This window comes from Crotalus tigris, unplaced genomic scaffold, assembly GCF_016545835.1.
Source record: "Crotalus tigris isolate CLP2741 ecotype Arizona unplaced genomic scaffold, ASM1654583v1 scf7180000024348.693503, whole genome shotgun sequence".
NCBI lineage: Eukaryota > Metazoa > Chordata > Lepidosauria > Squamata > Viperidae > Crotalus > Crotalus tigris.
In genome coordinates this window covers 686,647-693,503 of record NW_024100517.1, presented here as the reverse complement: position 1 = coordinate 693,503, position 6,857 = coordinate 686,647, and positions in this window count along the sequence as shown.

The following is a 6,857-nucleotide window of genomic DNA, read 5'->3' as shown; positions in this document are numbered from 1 at the left end:
GGACTGGTCTCTTTGAAAGAGTTTTCAGGGGCTGAGGGATTCAGCCTTGAGAGGGAGGTGACAGCTTAGTTGTAGGCAGGTGATTATGGGGCTTGTGATTGTGATGTTGTCCTGGACAGCATTGTGTGCCTTTTCGCAAGCCCCTTGAAGAGAGCCAGCTACAAGCAGGCAAGAAAAAAAAATCACTGAGGTTAAAAAACAAAAAAAATACAATTAAAACCTTAAGTCTAACTTCCACAGTGAATCGGAGATTGTGCTGGAGGGAACCTCCCTCTGTGTGTCTGGTTTACGAAGGGTCTACGACAATTCGCTGCGGCCAACTCGCGGGACAAAACTCGCACTAATATCAAAGAAAGAGTGGGCTAGAATCGTTAAAGAAAGGATGCCAAAAGGAGGGATGGAATGAAATGTGAATGACCACATTTGAAATATATATATATGTCAAGACACTTCCAATTTTACATGGGAGAAAAGCCGAACAACCAAAGACCTACATACAAACACCCGCGAAAACCTCAGAAAACATATATATATATATTCAAGAACATTGGTAAAAATGCGACTCCCGGGCATAATTATGAATAAAAGAATAAAACACAATCACCGGGAGGGTAAGAATACTTTACTAAAAATATACTTATACTAAAAAGTTGCCAAGCTTTCGCTGGGGGAACTCCTCAGCATCGTCAGGGCTAAAAGGCCATTACAATAAAGGTGGTTTAAGTAGGTTCAAGTAGCGTTTGCGCACGGCTCCTAGACCGTGTTACTGGCCCTGATTGGCCAGCTTTTTAGTATAAGTATATTTTTAGTAAAATATTCTTATCCTCCCAGTGATCGTGTTTTATTCTTTTATTCATATATATATATATATATATATATATATATATATAGGAACTTTTTCAGACAGATGTCTAATTGATTACACCTTGGCTTGGTGGTTAAATCACTGCCTAGTATGTAAACTGCCCAGGTTCGAATCCCATAAAGGGTGTGGCTAACTGAAGAGAGCAGAATGAGCTCGAAATGGCCATCTTAGTCTCCCAATTTAATTCTTTAAATAATTAAATGGAACTGTGGAATGGACCCCTGAGCGGGTTGTCCCGGGGCAAGTTGTCCCACGTTCCAGTTCTCCCATTCCGTTTATAAGCGTAAAGATGACTTTACAGACCTCCCCTGAATTTCTTTTCCTTCCCCAAATCTCAGGGTACAAACGGGGAGCCGTGGCGTTCGCTCACCCATGGTTCCCCCACATTGGCCACCTCAGACGGGCGAAAATCACCTCTGGGGTCTTCATGGCAGCATCTTCCTGGCTTCCCTGGAGTCCGGGGAACTCCCAGCATTCCAGGCTGCCCTTGTGAAGCAGGGTGATGTCACAGATGGTCAAGGTCAGATCACTGCTGCCGTGGTCCCACTGCCCAGCCCAGGGGAAGGAGGGAGGGACCCGGAGAGGACGTCGTTCCCAACCGAGGTTGAGAAGATCTATCCCAGAGTCCCCCAACCTTTCCAGGCTGGAGGCCCAGAGGGAAAGGGGACAGCTGGCAAATATGCGCGTGTGCCTGCGCAAACAGGGCCACGCGCACCTGTGCGGTGCCAGTGGCCCTGTTTGTGCATGCGTGCAGGTGCTAGTGCTCGCATGCATGCGCAAACAATCTGTGAACACCCACATGGCGCTAGCGGCCCCGTTTGCGCACGGGCTAGCACGAGTGGGGGTGAATGCATGCGCACGCACACACACATGCACACTGGCCAGCCTGTCCCACAACCCAGTGGCCAGCAGGCCGCGGCCCACAGGTTGGGGAACCTCTGATCTATCCAAATCTAGGCCTTCTTGAAGACATTGCCTCCTAGGTTCCCGAGATAAACTTTTCTGATAAAGGAGAATATTTATAGCTCAGGGCTGAACTGCGGGGTCCTTAGTGCTCTCCGGTTTCCTTGCAGACGTCTCGTGACCCGATTAGGTAACATCATCAGTGAGACTGGAGTTTCCTTCTCCGAACTTGTAGGTTAGTTTCTGAACGTTTCGTTGCCGGGCTAGGTAACATCTTCAGCAGAATTTAAGGGATGTCGGTGTCGGTGTTCTTCTGCTTATAAGGGCTTCTTGTGGTCAGTAGGTCTTGTGATGGGAAGGTCACATGAGGCGAGGTGATGGGTCAGGTGTGCATCAATCACACCAGGTGAGGGTTGTTGGGAGGTGAAGGGCTGGTTGGCGGAGGGGGGTTGTGTGGGTTGATCAACCGCACAGCCAACCAGCGATGGCACCGGTCCCCAACCACCCCACGCAACCACTCCAACCGGCACTTCACCTCCCAATCACCCTTCCTGAAGTGACCCACACCTGACGTGACCTCCCCATCACAAGATCTACTGACCACGTGAAGCCCTTTATAAGCAGAATGCCAACACTGACTTCCCCTAAATTCTGCTGAAGGTGTTACCTAGGCTGGCAATGAAACATTTGGGAACCGACCCACAAGCTTGGAGAATCAACCTCCGCCTTCATCGTACAGCTGAGCTACAGAAATTCGCCACTATGGCACAAGCGTCATCAGTGCTAGAGGGAGCGTGGGGTTTGCACTCAGTGTTTAGTGGTTTTTCCCTGTAAGGGTTAGTGGGGGGTGGTCTTAGAGCAGTGGTTCTCAACCTTTCTAATGCCGTGACCCCATAATACAGTTCCCCATGTTGTGGTGACCCCCAACCACTTATACATCACCGGGTGCCAGGGGCGTGGCCAAAGAAAAGGGGAAAAAAATGGCGGACAGCCTTGTTTGGCGACCCCCGTGAAATGGTCGTTCGACCCCAAATGGGGTCCCGACCCACAGGTTGAGAACCACTGTCTTAGAGGTTTGACCCAGCAGCCCCAGAGGAAAAAGCAGGAGCTGTCTACAATGTACAGTGTAATGACTACAACAACCATTGTGTAGGATAAACAGGCAGAAGACTGGCATCTACGAACACCCAATAGCGCTCAGAAGAGACATGATGAAAACTGTATAAATTCACAATATATGGGCAGACTTAACCATTGTTTCAACTGGGAAACTGTGACCATCCTAGACCAAGTCAAGTCCAAAAACGCTAGGGCAGGGGTGTCAAACTGCTGGCCCGCGGGCTGGACGCGTCATCGGGAAACCAGGCCCACCCCATTGCCAGCAATGGTGAAAAATTTCAGATACGTTACGTAACGTCACGTGATGTCATGAGTTTGACATGTCTGGCTAGGGCAGTGATGGCGAACCTTTTAGAGACCGAGTGCCCAAACTGCAACCCAAAACCCACTTATGCATCGTTGGGTGCCGGCTGGGTGTGGCCCATTGGGTGGGCGTGGTTGCAGTGGTAACGGCAGACTGGGTGGGACTAAAAAGTTCAATCCATCAATTCCAACTTTGCACGATCTTTTTTCCCCGCAAGAAGTTGAAATTGATTGATTGAACCTTTTTTTTTTTTTTGCACATGGCGGCGGAGGCCTAAAGCGAAAAGGTTTTATAAAACCCAGCTGAAGGCCTACGACTGGGGCAATGGCGCATGTGCCCACAGAGAGGGCTCTGAGTACCGCCTCTGGCACCCATGCCATAGGTTCGCCACCACTGGGCTAGGGTGTTCCTAGAAGCCTGGCACTCTGACCAATTAGCCATCAATAGACACATAGACATAAACAATATCTACATGCTATGCAAAGGAGAAATATCAACAAGCCAAAAAGGGAATATTTTTTGTATTAATACTTTTAGATTAACTCCAAGATTAACATCAGACAAACAATCAGGTAATAAACAACACCCCAATCAAGAAACTGCCAAAGGGCCAACAGTAAACAGCCCCACCAAAGAATCTCTAAGATCACCTCCACCAACCCTGACAGAGACGGCCACTAGAATATAAACTGAGAGCAAATCCCATTTCTTACTAGCACTGATGATGTTACCTAGTTGGGTAATGAAACTTTTGCAAGGAAACACCCAAGCTCAGAGAGCACCAAGGACCCCCTCATAAATTTTTCTGGCCATTGTCTGAATATTTTACAGAATAACAGAGTTGGAAGGGACCTTGGAGGTCATCTAGTCCAACCCCCTGCTCAAGCAGGAAAGTCTATACCAAGGGTAGGCAACCTTGGCTCTTTTATGATTCGTGGACTTCAACTCCCAGAATTCCTGAGCCAGCCAGGAGTTGAAGTCCACGAATCATAAAAAAGCCAAGGTTGCCTACCCCTGGTCTATACCATTCCGGACAAATGGCAGTCCAGTCTTGTCTTGAAAACCTCCAACGATGGAGCATCCACAACTTCTGGAGGCCAGCTGTTCCACTGGTTAATTGTTCGCACTGTTAATGACATTTTTCCTTGGTTCTAGGTTGCTTCTCTCCTTGATTCGTTTCCATCCGTTGCTTCTTGTCCATCGTTCTTGTGCTTTGGCGAATAGGTTGACCCCCCCTTCTTTGTGGCAGCCCCTTAAACATTAAAACATTGCTATCATGTTACCCCTGGTCCTTCTTTTCATCAGACTGGACATACCCAATTCCTGCAATTGTTCTTTGTATGTTTTAGCCTCCAGTCCCTTAATCATCTTTGTTGCTCTTCTCTGCCCTCTTTCCAGAGTCTCAATGTATTTTTGTGTCGTGGTGACCGAAACTGGATGCAGTATTCCAAGTGTGGCCTTACCAAGGCTTTATAAAGTGGGATTAACATTTCACATGATCTTGAGTCTATCCCTTAATGCCGCCTAGGACTGTGTTGGCTTTTTTGGCAACTGCAGCACACGGCTGGCTCTTATTTAAGTGATTGTCCACTAGGACTCCAAGATCCCTCTCACAGTTGCTACTATTGAGCCAGGTACCACCTGTTCTGTACCTGTGGATTTAGTTTTTGAAATAGTGTTAAAGGAATCTCTTTCCAGGGAGGCTTTCACTTTTATTTTTAAATTCCCGGCTTTTAAGGAGTTGTTCTCTCTTCTGTTTATTCCATACCAGTGTGGTGGGTTTGTGATTTGCCCCCCTCCCAGTTTACCTCCCAATTGGCCGACTGCGCACCCCATTTTTCTCACCCTCCTCTCGTCCATTTCCACCCTTTGCTCCCTAACAACTGGAAAGTTTGAAGATACGAGGGGAAAAAAAACACCTCCAAATCTTGTAGATTGTGATTGTCATTGCTTGAAACATTTTTTGTTTGCGCATCGTAGGCTGTCTGGTCAGTCAAACACAAGTAGCTGCGTTCGCACAACCGCTTGGTTGGTTGGGGGATGGTTGTGTTTTAGTGGGTTCAGGAAAACCCAGACCGCTCGGTCAATGTAGAGATCAAGCTTCAAAGCCCTCCCCAAAGGGTTCTTCTGATCATCATGATCATCATCCGAGGTCCCAAATTGGATTTCGGGGGATCGTTAACTTACAAGCTACAGAAATTCAGAAAAACTGCGATTCTTCAAATGGCTGGTTTCTCTGGGAAGGCAGTTCTGATTAAAAGCTTTGCACGCTTTTTCATGTCCCTGGTGCATGGTTTGGCCGAATTACAGACAGTTCTCGAGTTACGACAGTTGGGACCAGATTTTTCAACCGTAAATCGGAATCATAAGTTGAGACATCACGTGACTGATTTTTTTTTACCGTTTCTACCAAGGCCGTAAAGAAAACCACATGGTTATTAAGGGAATCATGTGGCCGTTAAGTGAATCCTGGGGCCGTTAAGTGAATCCAGCTTCCCCAATTGGCCTTGTTTACTGGAAACCAGCTGGCAAAGTCACAAATTGCAATTGTGCACCTGCAGCACGCTGCAGCTGGTCAACAAGGCGAGCTGGTGGCCAAGCAGTTGAATTGCAATTGTGTGATCCATTAGAACGGTGCAACAGTCGTAACTGAGAGGAGAAATCCTAAATCGCTTTTTTCCAGGTTGTCGTAACTTTGAACCATCGTTAAATGGATGGTTGTAAGCCAAGGAACACCTATCTATCCACTGAAAGAACTGGTCTTTTCTCCTTAGATTAGGAATCTATGGAATACAACGCCCAGAACCTCAGTACAGGTAGTCCTCGACTTACGACAGTTCATTCAGTGACCGTTTTGACGGTACAACAGTACTGAAAAAAGTGACTTATGAATCGTTTTTCACATTTACGACCCTTGCAGCATCCTCGTGGTCACCTGATTTATGTTCAGATGCTTGACAACTGACTCACAATTATGATGGTTGCAGTGTCCCAGAGTCATGTGACCACATTTTGCAACCTTCTGACAACAAATCTGGTAAACCAGATTCACTTAACAACTAGATTACTACAATAGTGGCCAAAATTGGGGAAACCTTTTGGGAAAAGTGTATTTTTGAGGTTTGATGGCTAATAACACCACTTTTTTTAATGGAGTAGTTCCATAAAATTATACATCAATGGAAAGATAATTTAATGAAGAATGTAATGCAACAAAGTTTGTTCAATTATCTGTACTGTATTCCATGAAAAGCTATAGCCAAAGAACCAGAAAAAGGAAGCACAACTTGCTTAGGTTGATATGAGGTAGCTTTCCTTCGTCTGATTGTAGCCAATGAGCGTGAGTGTTTAGAGAGCCAATCGGGTGTCGTCTTGTTTTGGCAATGAGCCAATCAGATCACAGTAGGATCCAGTGATTGATGTCATGTATTGAAGCTGAGAGGAGGACATTTGTCAGTGTGTTATGCGATCGCTATCAAGTTGGTTGGGGTTTTTTGTGTTCTTTCATTTAGCGAGCTTGTGAAACGTCATAAAATCAAAGTCATGGTGCAAAGACTTGACTGGTCGCCCAGAAAGCGATGCAAAATAGTATTATTAAGTGAACAAGGCTACCGTTATAAAGAAATTAGAAGAAAAATGGGTGAAAACTTAACCAAAGCTGGCATT